Source organism: Myotis myotis, unplaced genomic scaffold, assembly GCF_014108235.1.
Source record: "Myotis myotis isolate mMyoMyo1 unplaced genomic scaffold, mMyoMyo1.p scaffold_m19_p_14, whole genome shotgun sequence".
Lineage (NCBI taxonomy): Eukaryota > Metazoa > Chordata > Mammalia > Chiroptera > Vespertilionidae > Myotis > Myotis myotis.
In genome coordinates, this window is record NW_023416318.1 from 47,996,133 (window position 1) to 48,013,570 (window position 17,438).

The window sequence follows — 17,438 nt, forward strand, 5'->3', positions numbered from 1 at the left end:
CCCAACCTGGGGGTGTGGGACCATGCGTGCACACACAGCGCTGACCAAACATTTGGTGGCCGGTATTGTTACAGAAAAACCGGACAAGAACCAAACAGCGCTCTGAGAGTTTGGAGTTACACTTTATTCACCGCGGTGGGCTTAGGGAAAGGAATCCAAATTCTAAGCAAAGCTACAAGCAGAACTTCCCTTTTTATGGAAGAGCCAGCCCTCTGTGTGCTTGCTGGCGGCGGCCTTGAAAACTACACAGTTCTATCCAATTAAAAAATGCACCTGGCATGGCATTGGGTGTATCTAGTCTCTGGCCTACAAGGTCAGACAGCTAAGTTTATCTCCCCCGCTATTCAAGCAGGCTAGAAGGCAAAGTTACTTTTTCAAAATTAGATAGAGGCCGTCCAAAGAATAGCAGAGAATTCCAAACAGTAGTTTTACAGAATAGGGGTTTTCCTTCACAGTATCTTTTAGAGCATTTTCTTTTTCACTTCCAAACGTCACTGCCAGCAGAGTCCTGCGGGGTTCTCCAACGTTCTTGCTTGCTGTTCTTTGACGTGTGTTATGTTTGATAAATAAAGGGCGGCAGGGAGAGAAGAAGATGAGGCAAACCCCGTTGCATTAGCTGCCGAGGGTGTTGGAAGCGAGTGCTGGGCCAGAGGGGAGTGTCCTTGAGGATGGCAGTGGCAGAAAGCGGCAGCCGGGCCCAGGTTGAGAACGCTTCAGAACTGCGCAGCTTAAGCAAACGCTGGGGGTGGGGGGAACAGGAGGGACAGACGACAGCGCCGAGTCAGAAAGACCAAGACCCAGGGCCCGAGAGGAGCCCCTGAAGAAGCTTCCGCAGACTCCCGGGAGCCGCGGGCAGCGGGGCAGCACCGGAGCACTAGCGCGAGGGCAGCAGCCTTTGGCCCAGGTACAGAAGCAACACCCGGGGTCTGCCAGAGGCCCTCCGCAGCTTTCCCTCCATCCTGCCACGCGATCCACATTCTTAGCAGGTCTCAACATGCAACTTAAAGAGGCACAACTAACCCTTTCATGGCGTCGGCTGGGGTGGCGGGGAGGGAACCTGCCCCACACGGCCACATCCAGAGCGCAGGACGAAGGTGAACGAGAAACACAGACCGCCACACCCTCTGCTCACCAGCGCGCTAGGGCCGCTCGGCGCTGGAGTCCGCATGGCTCTTTCACTCCTGCAGTTGTGTGTGAGGACGCCAAACAGGCCTTGCTCCTTACATTCAATGCCAGTAAGATTCTACACAAAAGCTGGAAGGGACCAAATACTGGTTGTAATAAATATGTGTGGCCTCCTCGCCCTGACGGGAGCCTACGAGGGGGCGGGAAGGTCTGAGAGGCACCGCGGCTGCTCTGCGGCTGGGACACCCGCGCTGCCATTAGCTGTGCGCGGAGATGTCGGAGGAGGAGCTGCTGTTGCTGTTCGTGGTCTGCGCCCTCTTGATGTACAAGTTCAGTAGCTTCATCTTGCTCCCCGTGAGCTGTGCGAGGTGAGGTTTCAGCTCTTCTCCGATTACGGAATAAATTGCCACCAAGCAGAACACACCGGCCTTCCGCACACTACTTTCAGTGTTGCCATAACCTGCAGCAGGCCCGGGAGGATGTCAGCCAGCAGCTGCAGCAGGGACTCCCTGGTGATCCTCTCGATGACCTTGGTCTGCATCTTGATGGCAGCCAGGTAGATGGGGTAGTCGGCCGTCTGGATGATGGGGCAGAGCACTTTGATGCACTGCTCCGGGTGGATGGAGCTGGCCAGAGTGGACGCAGCTTCCTTGGCGGCTCTCACCACCTCCTTATGGGAGTCTTTGTGGGCCTCCAGAGTCTTCATGATCGTCAGCTTGGTGTAGCTTTTGAATCCTGCTGGCTGGTTTCTCAGAATCTCCCGTAAAACTCTCAGCGCCAGAGCGCGAATGGAATGGTCTTTGTCTCCAAGGATCTCCAGGAGCAGGAGCAGGATGGTCTTGAAGTGCTCCTCCCAGATGCCCAGGCTGTCCTCCCGGGTGACCTTGAGCAGCTCCAGCAGGGCACCCTTCTGCTCCTCCACGCGCTCGTTGTGGTTGGACAGCTCCTTCAGAAGGTCTGCCACCAAGTCCGAATGGTCAATGGGCACATCTCGAAGCTGCTCCATGTCATTGTCAAACACGGCCTTCTTCAGGGCTGTCTTGTCATAGGTGTTGATGGTGTCCGGGTAGGGGTACAGGTTATAGCCGCGCGCCCGTGGCCCCGGGAAGGCGCGCGGAGGCTGGGTGCTGAGCAGGGAGGTCTTGTTGTCCAGAGCTGTTCTGCCTCCTTCCACCACGTGACTGCTGCCCCGGCCCTCAGTGGCAAGGGACGCAACTCCACCATCCCGGGATACAATATCAGAGTCCTTCTTTTCCTTTTCTTTCTTTCTTTTTTTTTTTAATTTTTATTTTTAAGCCTACAGCACCTGGTATTCCCAGGCGGTCTCCCATCCAAGTACTAACCAGGCCCGACCCTGCACAGCTTCCGAGATCAGACGAGATCTGGCCCGTTCAGGGTGGTTTGGCCGTACACTCACAGTCCTTCTTGCCATCTCATTTAATTGGCTCATTCAGATCCTCTTGGCTTCAAAAACTAAACTTTTCAATGGCTCTGGAACTCCACGCAAAGAACTACAGATTTCTTCAGAGTTCAGGTTCTCTGTCCAGCAGGCTTGGAGACAGGCCCCCATGGGAACCGTTGGTGGGTGAGGTCAGGGGGCTGGCCCTGCTGCTGTTGTGTCGGGAGGGAGTCCGGCCAATGGTGCTGCTCGGAGAGCTCACACTGGTGTTACTGGAATTCTTGAGGTGGTTATGCAGGAGTTTGACGGCACCATCCTGGAATGTTTTGGGCAAGGCACCAAGTAACATAGTAAATTCAGGAGTGTTCAATTCAAACAGCGATATTAGCACAATCTGTGCAGCCTTTCTCATGTCAGAACCCTTTGGTTCTGTTGTCCAGATTATAAGTCTAGAAGGAGCAAGCCTGGTCTCACTAGAGTTTATAAAGTCGGTTGGATCCATCTGTCTGGTGAGAGACTCAATGCACTTCAGGATTGCACTTTGACCTTGAGGTTAGGTAGGGACTAAACATTTTCAAGACACCCCCTGAGTGCCAGGCCAGGTCCCAGTCCTGGGTGACCGCACAGGTTATTCCATCGCGCCGTTTCCTCACCTGGAAAACGGGGCTGATAAGGCACCTCTCGGGGAATTGTTAGGTTTAAGAGAACCAACTCACACACGAAGTCCTTGGCACCGTGCCTGCCACAGAATAGGCACTCAAGCATGTTGACTGTTATTTGATCAGCGATAGAGGAAAATGGGCTACAAAACAACATGAAGGGAAAAATCTCAGGATGCAGACTGGGCTGGGCTTTGTTTCCCAGGCCACCTGAGCCAATTCCCATAGTCTTTTCAGGGTGAGGAGGGCTGGACAGGGGGTGGGCTGTGCAGAGACCCCCTTCACAGGCCTGGAGCCTCTGTCCTCACACGACACATGCCACAGGATGCTGTGCTGAGAGTGAGTTCCCTGTCCATCCAAACTCCCCAACTCCCCGGGGCCTGGGGAAGGCTTTCCTTTCTAAAATCCCAGGGGCCTGGCATGGATCCCAGAGCCCCTTGAGCCCATTTCCCAGGGCACTGAGGACTCTAAGCAGGCCTCGTGGGTCCCTGCCTCGGTGTCTCGGAGCTCCCGGGAAGGATGCGGAGGAGCCGCAGACCGATCAGTCCTCCCCCCTCTCACAGGCAGGTGCTAACTCCAACCTCCCAGGCCTGGGCTTCCATGAGGATCAGAAGTCAGGCTCCTGGGGGTTGTTTCTTTTTCCTGCGAAGTTTTGAAATGAATGAGACATACACTCGCACACAAGCTACGCCCTCCTTTCTCTGTCCCCAGCTGGGTGTGCGGTCTCGAAGGAATCCTACGTCCTCGGGTGTCTTCGCGGATCTGACATTTAGCAGAGGTTTTTATAAGCACAGTTATTAGTCATCCTGCAAAGCAGCCACATGAAATGGGTCAGGGGCTTATTCTCTTCTAGCAGACAGAAGGGTTGAGTCACCCACAGATGCTGATATGGTTTAAATGGAGAGATATACGGTATGTAAGTCAAGCTGTACTTATCCCCTATAGAAAGAGTGGAGGGGGAGATAATTTTAGAATAAGAGTTAATTTTTTTTAAAACCTGTGTACCAGTGTCTATTTCAATTACAATTTATAAATATATCCTGTGTGTTTCTCTAGGCAACTACAGGAGGTAGAGAGTATTGACTTTTACCAACTGATTAAAGCAAACCTCAGAAAGGTTAAGTGACTGGCCTGAGGTCACAGCAAGCAGGTGACAGAGTTGGGTTTTCCTGGCTTGGTCAGTTGTGGTCCTGTCTCATCATAAAATGGAATCCATATAAATTTCTATGCTTTTTTTGAGCAGATGACACGACTGTCTGGGTTATGGATTTGAGGGTCAGGAATCACCAGTGACAAGGGCCGGCCGCTGAGAGTCTCCCATAATATTTCTCCAGGGAAAAGGGAATAGGCTCCCAACCGAGGCAGATCTGGACCCAAACTCCAGTTCTGCTGCCTACTAGCTGGACCCACTGGCTGTGCTCCCAAGGACCTGCCCTGGCCGGCACCCCTGGCAGAGTATTTGGAGTCAGATCTGCTGGGAGACACAGGTCTGATGTGCCCTGCAATGTCTTCCTGCATCTGGTCCCACAGCACTTGCTCTGAGAAGAGAGGCGACCCTTGTTAGCTCACCTGAGCCCGTGGCGAATCTGAACTGAGATGTAAATCATGGAGCAGATACCTGAGGGCGGCCAAAACCTGAGAGATCAGAACACCTTCATCTGAACCAGTGATGGCGAACCTTTTGAGCTCGGCGTGTCAGCATTTTGAAAAACCCTAACTTAACTCTGGTGCCGTGTCACATATAGAAATGTTTTGATATTTGCAACTATAGTAAAACAAAGACTTAAATTTTTGATTTTGATTTTATATATTTAAATGCCATTTAACAAAGAAAAATCAACCAAAAAAATGAGTTCGCGTGTCACCTCTGACACACATGTCATAGGTTCGCCATCACTGATCTAAACAGACTGAAGTCCCGGCAGACTGTGCCCGCGTGAACAGGTGCCTGGTGATACACTGCTAAGAGCCCTCACTCCCGCCGAGTCTTCAGCCCGAGCCCCCGCCCCACGGAGAGGGGAGTGGCCAGGGGCTGGCACCTCGGACCCACCCGAGGTCACACAGAGAGGCTACAGGGCCGTAGGCAAACAAAACACTCTTCAATCTTATGGCCCTTGACCCCGCGTTGTGTGCAGAGAACATTTGTTTTGTCCTGTGGAAAGTCCCCAAGTGCATGGGCTGACAGTCCATTCCAGCTGGCCCTCTCTGCTAAGTCTGGCCGTGTTTCCCATGCTTCCGTTCCCGTGATCCATCCCTCGGCCTTGCAGATCAGAAAGTGACCCCCTGGGCCTCCTTGGGATGGATCTGAGGCTGCTCCTTCCTGGGGCCCAGGCAGCCAGTGGCTGTTGTTAACCCTCGGAGTCCCTCCCACCTCTGCTGGCCTTCCTGTCCTGCTGTGAGCCTCCCTTGGGGGCCCACTTAAACTGAAGACAATTGCTGCGGATAGATTTAGCCTCCTCCCTGGGTGGCTAAAATTATCAGAAAGTGAATGGTAGTGTCGCTGACCGCAGCCCTCCCCGGCCTTCTCCTGTCCTGGTCCATTTGAGAGGCCCTCTGGGAGCCTGTGACAGCCCCCCGCCCAGGCCCACATGCCAGCCCCAGAGGAGGCAGGTCTGCTGCTTCCCTCCCTTCCTTCCCCTCCTGACTGCTGGCCCACGGCCCTCTCCACGCTTGCTTCCCGCTCGCCTGTGGAAGTTGCTCAGTTGCTTTTGCTCTTGCTGTTGGCCAGCTCCCAGCTCCTGTACTATTCCACTGCATCCAGAATGCTCTCAGGAAGAAATGATATAGATTATTTTTAACCCCCCAGAGAGATGCGCTCAGGGGTAGGTCCCCAAAAGGAAATAGTGGGAGAGAGCGTTGGTTGCGGGCCTGCAAGTGGCCCTGCATCTGTTCGTCCTCTAGCAGAGCCTCTCGCCCAGACACCAAAAGGAGAGTGAGCATGTCTTGCAGGGCACAAAAGCCCTCACCCGCATCATTCCTGAGGCTTCTCAAGGCTCCGTGTGGCAGGAAGAGTACACCAGGTGGCAAAAGGGGTGAACCAAGCCCCAGGCCGGGAGGTGACTGGCCTCATGTACATGGACCCAGGGCTAACTCCCAGGTGCCTGACCTCCAGCTGCAGGGTTCATGTGTCAGCTGGGATGGGAACAGGCTGGGCACACAGTCCCTTCACAGGGACCCAGAGACCCTCCCCAGAGAGCTGTGGCCCTGCCTTTCCCTTCTCTCCTCCAAAATGACCAACCCCTGCAGGTGCTCTCCCTCTCCACTGAGTAGAGAAATGTCACAGAGGGGGTGTCAGGCGGGCTGGGATGGACTCTGTTGACCTGGACTAAGAATACCACAGGCTCCGTGTCCCTCTAAAAGTGCCCCAGTTAGGACCATGCAATTGTTTGTCACCTCACTAAGGCTGAAGACCCAGCATGTGGGCAGCTGGTGGCTGACCTGATTCAGGACACATCTAGTTCTATGATTAGTGAGGGAAACAGAGAACAAGGTGTCCCCTGGAGGGGGGGTTGGGGGAGGGAGGCTGGTTGCACCTGCGGGGAGATTCTGTAGCCTCAGGAGGAGGCCCTGGCCATGTCTGGGGGCACTGGGCGGGATAAAAGCACCAGGGAGAAAAAGCAGACTCTGACCTCCCTGAGCTGGGCCCCGCACGGGGAGACAGAATGCACCTGGGCGACGACCATGCACCCCTCCAGGGGGCACTCACATCATGGTCTCAGTGCCGGTGCCCCGGGAAAGCAGGATTTGTGAGCTGAGCTATAGATGGCACCAGAGGCAGGAGACGGGAGGGAGAACAGAAGCTGCAAGCACAGGGGCAGCGTGAGCCCTCCAGGAGAGCACTCGTGCTCCGTCTGGGCAGGAGGCTCCCTCAGATTCCTTCAGCCCCGTTCCCATCAACAAACACTGATTGAGCACCTACTGTGTGCTGAGCCAGGGCAGTTACTGACGGGGAGCAGGCACTGCCTTTGAGCAGCTCCTGGGCTAGGAGGGACGTGGGCAGGCTGTCCCCTGCCTGTCCCACTGGAGCAGAGGAGGAGCCCCAGGGAAGATGTGTTGGATCAACTTGTTCTGGCCTCACAGACAGAGATAATGACGGAGGGCGGGACGGGAAGCGGAGCTCGGTGAGGATGCACAGGCGGTCATCTGGGCCACAGAGCCAGGCCTCAGGAGCTGGGTCAGCATCCGGGATCCCCAGGGACCAGGAATCTGGCAGCAGCCTGAGGCCAGTTCATAGGGTCTTGAATCCCAGGCTGAAGCATTTGAACTTGATTCCCAGGCAATCAGGAGTCAAGAGATGTTTCTCAGTGACTCAGGCTCCTTAATAGCCTGGGAGCACTGGTTCCTGCCGATGTCCCGTCCCCCCACCCCACCCCACCTCACCCCCAGGTGCCTGGCTCGCTCGCTCTCTGCAGCACCGCCACTGAGAGGGAGGCTCCAACTAGAAGCGGGCTGAGCCGTGGGCAGCACCAAGGCAGGGTGGCTGCCAGGAGAACCGAGCGCTTGGCCCGGGCTGGCTCCGTCTGTGGGAATCGCTCTGTCCCTGCAGAGAGAGGCTTCCCAAGGGAGGTGGCTCAGGGCCACTTGGATGTGCTAAGCAGGACTGATGTCAAGCGGGTACAGCTAGCCTGGGAGGACCTAAGAGTCCTCAGAAACTTTTCCACTGTTTGCTGCAGCAAGGAGACTTTCCATGACCATTTGATAACAAGCAAAGGCCGTTGTGTGCATTGGACAGTGTCTGAGCGCGCCCTGGGCTGCCGTAGCAGATAACCACAAACTCCATGGCTTAAAGCAGAAATGTACATTCTCTCCGTTCTGGAGGCCAGAAGTCCCAAACCAAGGTGTCAGGAGGGCTGTGGTCCCTTCGGAGGTTCTAGGGGAATCTCCTCTCTTGCCTCTTCAGCCTCAGTGGCCCCAGGGACTCCTTGGGGTGTGGTGGTGTCACTCCGAGCTGGCCTCCCTCTGCACGTGCCTTCTCATCCTCTGTCTTCTCCTCGCCTGTCTCTCCCAAGCACACTCGTCCCTGCGTTTCAAACCCACCTGACAACCCATGATCATCTCATCTCAAGATCCACAGCCAATTACATCTGCAAAGACCCTTTTCACACGCTTGGGGCCTGGGGCATAGGGTGGGGCATATCTTCTTAGGGGCCACCATCCAACGTGCATTACACACAGTCTTTGGAATGAGACAGAGCCAGGCTGAAATCCTGTCTTCACTCCTTGCTCACGTTTAGTCATCTCCCTGCACCTCATTGCTTTTTAAAAAAATATTTTTATTGATTTCAGAGAAGAAGGGAGAGGGAGAGAGAGATGGAAACATCAATGATGAGAGAGAATCATTGATTGGCTGCCTCCTGCAAGCCCCACACTGTGGATTGAGCCCTCAACCCGGGCATGGGCCCTGACGGGGAATGGAACCCATGACCTCCTGGCTCATAGGTCGATGCTCAACCCCTGAGCCATGCCGGGGTGAAGCTTGTTTCTCTATCTTAAATAAGAATATCTATTTATAGGGCTGTTTTGAGAATTGCATGAGTTAATACTTGCTTGGCATACAGTGCACAGTAAATGGCATTGCTGACAATGATGATGATGATGATGATGATGAACTAACTCAGGGAAGAGAAGACATGTATCTGCCCAGCGTCACACAGCCAGACCTGGAACTCAGGTCTCTCTCACTGAGCTCTGTCGCTTGTTCCTCAGTGACATCTCATGCTCCTCAGGTCTGTCCCAGGGACTGTGCGCCCCTTGGCAGGAGAGGGAACAGCATCCAAAGTGGGGTGAACAGCCAACTATTGGCCCCAAGGAGGTGAGGTTAGGATCAGAACTTGCCTTGAGTTATTCCACTGGCAAGAGGGAAAATCAAATTTGGCCTCCCCTTGTATAAGAAGCAGCCTCACTCTGGGGTGGGGGGACTTGGAAGGGGAGGGATTTGACCACGTACCCCATGGCTGCCATGGGGTGGGCTCCATTAAATGCTGTCTCATCAAGCCTTGCCTCTTCCCTGCAGACTAGGAACGGTATCCCATTCAGAGCTGAACTCTCTCAGGGTAAGAAAATGACACCCTCTTCTCCATCTGGGGAAGCAGCTATAATAGGGAGAGAACACCCCTGGCCCCAGATGAAAGAACCAGTGCCAGCGAAATAAAGGCAGGATTCATTCCTCCCTCTCGGAAGTCTCTGCAACCTGACCTCCCCGCCCCGCAAAAGACACGGTTGACTTTGATCTTTCAAGCCCCTGCACTCAGATTTCCCCTGCTGCCTGGTGAGGTTCCTGCCAGCTTTCACAGGGGGGTACTTACTAGGGCGGTTGCTGCTTACGGTGACACGGGCAGGCGTGGTGCTGAACTCTGGGGGAGAAAGGCATGGCCCCGGCTTCTGTCTCGGGTGAGATTAAACCAAATAGGTTCCAGGCCCTGGGAGCCTGGTGCTGCTTGCTGATCCCCGGGGAGGACAGCAGGTCCTGGCTGCCCAGGACAGTGCCTGAGGGGTGGAGGTAGGGACAGGCCTTAATGGGTCCTGGCTGGGTCCTCAGGAAGCTCATCAAGGAACAAATGTATCACCTGAAAAGGAAATTGGTGGAAGGGGCAGGGAGCGGAAAGGACAGGAGTGTCTCCCTCCTAGTGAAGCATGGAAAGTTCTGGCAGCAGGAAAAATGGACGAAAACAAAGGGGAGTGCATGGACATCATGGTAGGAACGTGGGGGTGGGAGGGAGGGCAGATGTGGCTCTTGGCCAAGTGGTGATTCATAGGCATGAAGTCCTACAACCACAGAGGGGTCCAGAGCTGTGTCCTGGGCCCCAAGGGGTCTCTGAGACCTGAGGCTCAGGACGAGGAAGAGGGGGCCTGTCCCCAACCAGGTGATTGGCAAACTTTCACAGATGCCCTCTTGGCGGCCAGCACGGTGGTAGGCCCCTGGATATAGGACCTGGCACCAGCCGTAGCCTCTGGACTGACAGATGGTAGCAGTCGTGTGGGCTAAAGGCGAGTGTGGGCCTACAGCTCTGGAAATGGAAGGACTTTCTTCTGGGCTCTGAGCCCCTCCTGGGAAAGCTCCCAGGGTCTTGGAGCACAAAGGGTGAGGCTGAGGGAGAGGGGCAGTACCACCTCTGCACCCACCCCCATGTGCAGGGCCACTTTTCTCCTCCTCTCTTCTTTGCTATCTCTTCTGGCCAAGTCCAAACTCAACCCAACTCATTAGCCAACCCAACTCAATGACCCAAGAATGAGGACAAGCTCTTCTCCCCTGGAGTCTTCTCACATCTGAGATCATCTGGGGCCATCATCCTTTGTTGCCAAGACTGTACTTAGCTCAAGACTGTCAACAAAGGGGGTTCGGGTCGGGCCCCTTCTCGGTGGCATCTGCTTGGGTGGCCCATCATGCCAGGCCCTGCCAGAGAGAGACACAGGCCGGACGGGGCTCTCTCCCCATGGGGGATCGGTAAGTCATCCTTTGTCACCTGGACAATCACAGTCCAGCTTATGATCTGAGAAGCATTTTAAGTCCTTGGAGAAAAGGGAAAATTGCAGCTATCCTCTCAGGTAGAGGATTTAAGATTTCTTGTGCAATGTCCATCTCAGCAGCTCATTCCCCTTCTGTCATTTCCAGAGCGCCCATGCACCCCTGGGTAACGTCTGAACGTCTCCATGTAGCTTATGAGACCTAACACGGTCTGCCCTTTACCACCGCAGCCCTGCCACTCCACAGGCTCCCGCTGCCCAGCAGGGTTGAATTAATTGCCAGGTTCCGAGCAGACCACGCTTGCTGGCTCCCGTGCACCTCTGCACAGAACACTGTCCTCTTGTCTTTCGGGAAAGCTTCTGCGCGTTTTCCAGCACAGCTTGAACTTCGGTAGGGGACACTCAGTGGAGGGGCATTTAGAACGAAGTGCCCCTCTTGGACTTACATACCTCTCGTCCTGTGAAATGATTAAGCTGATGAGGCGAGTGAATGGACCTAAGTGTGTTCGTTTCCCATCCAAGGTAAGTGCTCCGTACAGGCACATATTCTAACTACACTCCAACGGGCATCAGACCATGGCAAACAGAGGGCAGACATTTGAATTTCTTCATCCCTTCCCCCCAAAAACACAGAGACATTGGAATAAACTTCCTCATGAGCCATTGCCTACACTGTCCACTGATCTCCCGCACCTCCCACCCCCGCACCTCCCCAGTGGGGGTCTGGAGGAAAGACCCAAATGTCTCCCCAAGGTGATGGAATCCATGTGGGCATCTGCTGGCCAGGGTGCTCCAAGAAGATGCGTGAGTTCTAGAGTCCCCTGCTTGGTGTTTGGGCTTCCTGGGTGGGGAGAGGGCCTGGAATTCAATGTGGATGAGGTTATCAATGGTAGAGGGTCCCCCTGAAGAAACAAGAGGATCCTTCCAGCTTCCTCCCCTTTAAGAGCACCCCCTCCTGCTCTGCCTGCCGGTCAGGCCAGGCCCTTGGGGAGAGCTGGTCCTTGGCTTCCTTCTCTGCTTCTGCAGAGCCAAAAAGGGTGGGTCAGGGCTGCCGCCGAAGGGGGAAAGAAAGGCTGTTTTCATGAAAGACGGTATTGATTCCATTTTGAAAAAGGAAGAAACCCCACTTCTGAAATGAGTTACTGTGGGAACCATTTGAAATGTGACATTTTTCTTTTCGTTTCTTCTTTTCCTTCTGGAACTTCAGAGTTGGGTCTGGTGATGGAAGTGGGTAAAGACTTAACAAAGTAAGTTCATAGACTGTTCCTTATTACTTCTCCCTCCCATGCATTCACTCATCTTCAGGAACCATGCTGTGCAAAGACAAGGAGGAGGGATCTGAAGCCAGAAGACTTGGGTCAGGGTCCAAGGTCCACAGGTCCGAGAGACTGCAGGCCGGGGGTCCCTGTGGGCGTGCCCAGCCCTTCCTGGAGTCGCCAGCAGGCACTTGCTGCTGGTTCTGGTTCTGACCCAGCCAGAGGGCAGGAGTGAGCATGAGGGTGGGATCACCTGACAGATGATCACCAGGGCTGGCCCATGGCATTCCCTCAGGCCAGGGTGGTCCCTGAGAAGCCAGTGCTGCTGCACAGAACATCCCCCTGCTGGGGGCGGGGGGGCGGGGGGGGCAGAGTGGAGAGTGCCTCCTCTCCCAAGCTGTGTTTGAAGGGACTGTCTGGTATTTCCTTAAATAGGTATCAAATGGAAAATGCTGAAAGATCCCTTGTGAAAGTATTTTCCTCTAAAATAGAAACTGCTTAATATTACCAGCTTTCTAAGAATAAACCCCAGAGTCCACCAGGAGCCCTTTCTCCAAGGATGATGGGGGGAAGGTTGGGAAGGCAGAGACCCAAAGAACTTGAGCTCATTTGTCTACTTCTAGAGTCAGTCTCCCTGGGCTAGAAAGGATACTAACCCCCCCCCGCCCCCCCCACCACCCCCCCCCCCACACACACACACACAGTCGTTTCTGAGTAAGATGGGGTCATACTTGGTTAGGAGAGGCCCTAAGTCTCTTCATGGTCCCAGATGACACCCCAACTCCTGGCATCTCTTCAGAATTCAAGGCAGAAAGAGGAAGGAAGAAGCGCCAGGTCAGCCCTGTCTGCTCCGTTGTCGTTTTCTCATCAGGAGAGCTACAGTCCTCCGAGAGCCTCCAGCACACCCCGCCTGTGTGTCACTGCCCAGAACCGTGTCATGTGGCCAGTCTGCCCCAAGGACAATCAGGACCTCCAGTCTTCTGTCTGTATGTGTTGGCTACTTTTTAGAAGTTCCCCCCAAACCTGTCTACAACAACCTTGCAAGGTGGGAAGAACAGGCATTACTTATTCCCATTTCACAGGTGAGGAAACTGAGGCCCAGGGCTCACAAAGGATTTGTCCAGGGTCACAAAGAGTCCATAACTGAGCCAGCCCTGGAACCGGGTTTCCTGGCCCGCAGCTCTGTGCACAGCATGCCTAATCCAATGTATGAACCAGTCAGCGGTCGCCAACCTTTCAGGGACCTCACGGACCACCGGCTGGCAACCGCTGAACCAAGATGATCCTCCAAGACAGGTCATTGCTTCTGGAATACAACCTTGCAGGGAGGCAGGCATGATCTGGGCGAGCTCCTAGCTGCCTTTAAAGACCAAACATCAGAATCTGGGGCAACAGTCCTGCTCCATGCATCGAAGGGTACAGTCCAGGCATTTCCTGCCACTTGAGAGGGTACTTGCTTGATTAAATCAGTGCAGGTTCCTGACGTCTCTGAGAGTTGAGTTGCTATGAAATAGGCTGACTAGCCTGGCCAGAGAGGCAGAGAGAGGCAGAGGAGGTAGCAGCAAAGAACTCGTGGAACCTCTGCCTGGGCTGCTGGAGACCCTTCCTCGGGTTGTTCTTGTGCAGGCCCTTGGCTGGCAGGGTGGGCACAAGGGGGAAGTGGGTGCCCAGTGAGGTGGGTACCAGTGCCTGGGTGGTGCAGGCTGGCTAAGTGGAGCGAGGAGCTCAGCGGTGGGATGGAGCACTGAGTGAGGAGTGCATAAGCCCAGTGCCCAGGCAGGAGGGGGCAGTAGAGGCTTCTTTGACTCCTGTGCAGCCTCCAGCCCAGCCTGACCCACAAAGCTTATCTATGTAAGGACAAGAAAGGATGCGGGACAAAAGGAACTAAAAACATATCCTTTAAATTTCTGCAGGAAGCGTGGTGCCTTGCCTGGCTCTGCCGAGAACAAGAAGCAGCTTTTCTGTTCTTGGCTGGTTTGCATCCTGGTCAGGGCATCCTGACATCGACTTTGAGCATGAGGTGAAGAATGAAAAGGAATCACTGGGAAGTGGCTTTGGCTGAGACACCGTTATGTGTTAACCAATTCCTGTGTCCTGGGCACACAGTGGGTCCACACTTCCCACCCTCCCTTGCAGTTAGGTGGGGGCCAAGCACCTAAGGTCTGGCCAATGGAATAATGTGTTTACCATTGAAAGGCGGGTCTGTGTGTCCCGGCAATAAATCTTGCCTGAGTTAGCGACAGTGACACTGGCATCTTATCTGCTCTGCCTGGAGGCTGGGGTGGAGCGTCTGGAATGAGGTATGGAGGGGTTCACGTCTGGATCCTGCCACTTGTTAGCTGTGCGACCTCAGGCAAGTAACTTATTCTCTCTGAAGCCATTTCTCCTTTGGTCAAAAGAGAATAAGCTACCTACTCACACAGTGGTGGGAGGAGCCCAGTCAGGTAATCGCACAAAGGGTTTAGCATAGGCCTGACACACAGACAAGCCATTATTTTTATTGAATTGAAAATAGCTTTAGCCCTGGCCGGTTTGGTGCGGTGGATAGAGCATTGGCCTGCAGACTGAAGAGTCCAAGGTTCGATTCCGGTCAAGGGCACGTACCTCAGTTGCAGGTTCCCTGGCCCTGGCCGGGATGTGTGCAGGAGGCAACCAATCGATGTGTTTCTCACACATCAATGTTTCTCTCTGTCTCTCCCTCTCCCTTCCACTTTCTCTAAAAATCAATGGAAAGATATCCTCATGTGAGGATTAACAAAACAAAACAACAACAAAAACAGTTTTAAAGATTATTTTAAAACTTTCATCTGTCCGTTTAATATTATATGCTTTATGTCATAAGTAGCATGAATGTAAAGTAAGATGAAAGAAGGGAAAGTAGCTATGCAGTCCCCATGAAATCCTTCACTTTAGAAGCAGCTTGTCCTGAGTTGTCCAGGGAGGTGGGGCCGGGAGCCAGGCTTTCAGCTAGAGTGAGGCCAGCCTGACCCTGCAGCTCATTCTCCAGAGGCGAGCCTGCCCTGGAACGTCCTCCCTGTCGTGACTGCAGAGCAGCTCTGGCTGGGCACCAGGAGACCCCTTTCTCGCCGTGTGACCGTGTTGTCACTGTCATTCTAGCCATTTTGACAGGCAGGTCCAATATCACCTTGTGGTTTTAATTTGCATTTCCCTGGTGGCTAATGGTGAGGAATAGCTTCTCTTATTCTCTTAGGCTTATTCTTCACCTCTCTATCCTCTTCTAGGAAAACCTGTCTTCATGTCTTTTACCCATTTCCTAACCTAAGTGTGTGTGTGTGTGTGTTACTGTTGAAATTTAAGTTATTCGTGGAGTCTAAGTATTAGTCTTTCATTGGCTAAGCAGTTTGCAAATATTTTCTCCCAGTTTGTAGTTTATTTTTTCACCTTCTTAATAGGGTCTTTCCCAGCACAAAGGTTTTTAATTTTGATGAGGTCCACTGCATCAATTTTTGCTTTTATGGGTCAAGCTTTTGTTGTCAAGTTTAAGAGCCATGCCTAGCCTTAGATCATGAAGATTTAGCCGATGTTTTTTTTCCCTAAAAGTTTGTTATATATTGCATACTATTATATAGTGTATACTATTATGTACTGTTATACACTGTATGCTATTGTATACTATATACTGTTTTATACTGTTAGAGACTGCAAACCATTACACACTGTATACTATTCTATATTATATGCTGCAAACCATTATATGCTGCATATCGTTGTATACCGTATACTATTAACATTGTGATATGCATCCTACCAGATGTCTCTGTCCAGATTATGTGTGTGCTATTTTACATGAATAGGTATATGTTAGAATGTACTATACATATTATTTTATACCATTTATTCCACTTTTTCAGAGTTATTATATGTTGTTGAATATAGATATACAGTTTCCTTTTTTTTGCAGTGTTCTTCTTAGTGGCCATTTAATCAGTCAATTCTTGTTGACCCTTAGCTATTTCCCTGTTGCCGTTTAGGTGGTTTGTAATTGTTTGTATTATGTTATTGTTGGAGGGATACAAACACACCTAGACTGTGGTCTCCAAGTACCATGCCCCCCTAAAAGGAACCAGGGCCACTTAGAGAAATAGCCGATTTCAGGTCCAACGAAGGAAGTGTCCAAGAGCCTTCTTGTCAAACCAACACCAAAACTGTGGGATGGTGCCAAAGGACTCAAGAGCTAATTTGAATAAGCTCCCACCAGCTGAAAATGAGACACGGCTGAGCATAAACAGGGAAATACCGCCATGGGTTAAAGCACACCACACACGCTTACAACCCAGGGCTGCCAGCTGATGGCCTAGGTCAGCGGTCGCCAATCTTTCGGACCTCACGGACCACCAGGGGTCCGTGGACCACCGGTTGGCGACCGCTAGCCTGGGTGAAGGGCTGCTGGGAGAGCCTGGGGACACCCGAGCAGTGGCTCAGGGCAAGGACCCACCCAGCATTCCAACCCAGGAATGACTCACTCAGACGGATGCTCCGTTGTCCCTAATCTGCAGGACATCATGCAAGAAGAATCCTCACCTTTCCTAAGAGACACTTCACTAGGCTCCCGGTTACAAAGCCCAGACATTCTCCAGGACACTTGAGGGTTCACTGAGCTCCCAGCAGGGGAGGGATAGTCTGTGCATATTATTGCACCAGGATGGAGGACAGAGGGAAGCAGCACAGCCCTACTCCTATGTGCCTGCCCAGCCACCGAACCGTCCACCGCTCCCCTCTCTCCATTCCCGTCACCCCTCCTTGTCCAGCCCATATGGCCCCCACCGGGATCACCACGCGGCCTCCAGGGTGTGCTCCCCCCAGCATGCCCTATCCCAGCAGTTAGGCTAGGCAGGAGTTAGGCTTCAGTCACAAATGCATCAAAACAACCAGCGCGGCCTCCTTTCATTCCCCGCAAGCACCAGGCAGGCGGCCACCTCTGTACTTCTGTTCCCACTGTCCTTCACCTCCTAAGACACCCTCTCCCTCTGCGCCTGCTCAAACCTGAGTGAGAGCCCTGCCCCTACCACCCAAAGCCAGCAATGGGGCAGGAGGTCGTCCGCCAGGCCTAAGGAGGGAGAGGCCACGCTCTGACCCATTCTGGGCTCTGCAGCTGCTGCGGTCACAGCTGTGCCTGCTGCCTGGCTAAGGAATGTCCCCGAATCCTCCCCTCCCCCACCCCACAAATGGAGTGCGGAGAGGTGGCCGTTCCTGCGAGCTCTTCTCCCCCTCATGGTCCCATCCACTTAGGCCCCATCTACCACCAGACCTTGCTCCGAGGAGCAGGGGATTGTCAGTCTGGAAGCCCAGACCGTTCCAGAAGGCCGAGACAAATAGTCTTGCTGTGGAATATCTCGTCCTGTGTGCAGAAATTGATAGAAGCCATTATCACATTTCAGAGCCATTTGATGCTTTCCAAAGTGTGAGCTGTCACTGGAGGAGGGAAGTGTCTGTGCCAAGCTTTTGATGAGTATCCAGTGAAGCCACCAAATGCGCAGAGTTGCCTGGCAGCAGCCTGCTTCTCAGCCAGATACC

The 17,438-nt window shown here is 53.3% G+C and overlaps 2 pseudogenes; both read right to left on the minus strand.

The window, feature by feature from the left end:
- Positions 1 to 1,327: 1,327 nt before the first annotated feature.
- On the minus strand, positions 1,328 to 2,317 carry LOC118669481 (annotated as a pseudogene).
- A 102-nt stretch (positions 2,318 to 2,419) lies between these two features.
- LOC118669506 lies at positions 2,420 to 2,538 on the minus strand (annotated as a pseudogene).
- Positions 2,539 to 17,438: the final 14,900 nt, after the last annotated feature.